Raw genomic sequence first — 697 nt, 5'->3', positions numbered from 1 at the left:
GTTTTTCAACCAAAATATCAGGAGACAGGGAAGGATTATAATGCAAATACAAAAATAAAGTTCATATATTCTACTGTTTGCAATACTGAAATCACGAATTTCATCTACATAACCCCTTCCCATCTTCTGTTCATTAGACTTCAGGGATAAATAAAATAAACATAATCCACACATCACACATGTATTATGATATAAAAGATACATTAAATACATCCTGACTAGTGAAGTACATTAAAACAGCCTCTGAATAAAAAGTGGGGCACAAGTGCAGCACTACAAACGCTGCCCTGCAAAAGGTGGGAGACCGGCATTGGCAGCAATTGACAGCTCTTTATTAGGCATTTTGCCATAACATCATTTATTCATTGAGAGTTACATATATTGCATGTTCAACAATAGTTTTGAATTCATTATGAAAAAATATATAATCCACATGCATATTTAAACATTCTTGACAGCTGATAAGTTTTAAAATTAATATAACACTTAAATCAACAGCCATAAAACCACAAACTCTCAGCAATAATTAAACTGTTCCATCAAATGGTTAAAAATGCCTTAAATCAGTCAACTGCTGCAGGTGCAGCCACAAAGGTTAATGACAAAATGAGACCTAATAAAAAAAAAAGCAAAAAAATGGTCCCATCTACCTGTCGAGAGCAACTTGGAAAATATCATCTTCCCTTGTGGAAATGTG

This window comes from Penaeus monodon, chromosome 28 (genome assembly GCF_015228065.2).
Source record: "Penaeus monodon isolate SGIC_2016 chromosome 28, NSTDA_Pmon_1, whole genome shotgun sequence".
NCBI classification, from domain to species: domain Eukaryota; kingdom Metazoa; phylum Arthropoda; class Malacostraca; order Decapoda; family Penaeidae; genus Penaeus; species Penaeus monodon.
Note: the sequence above shows the minus strand (reverse complement) of the source record.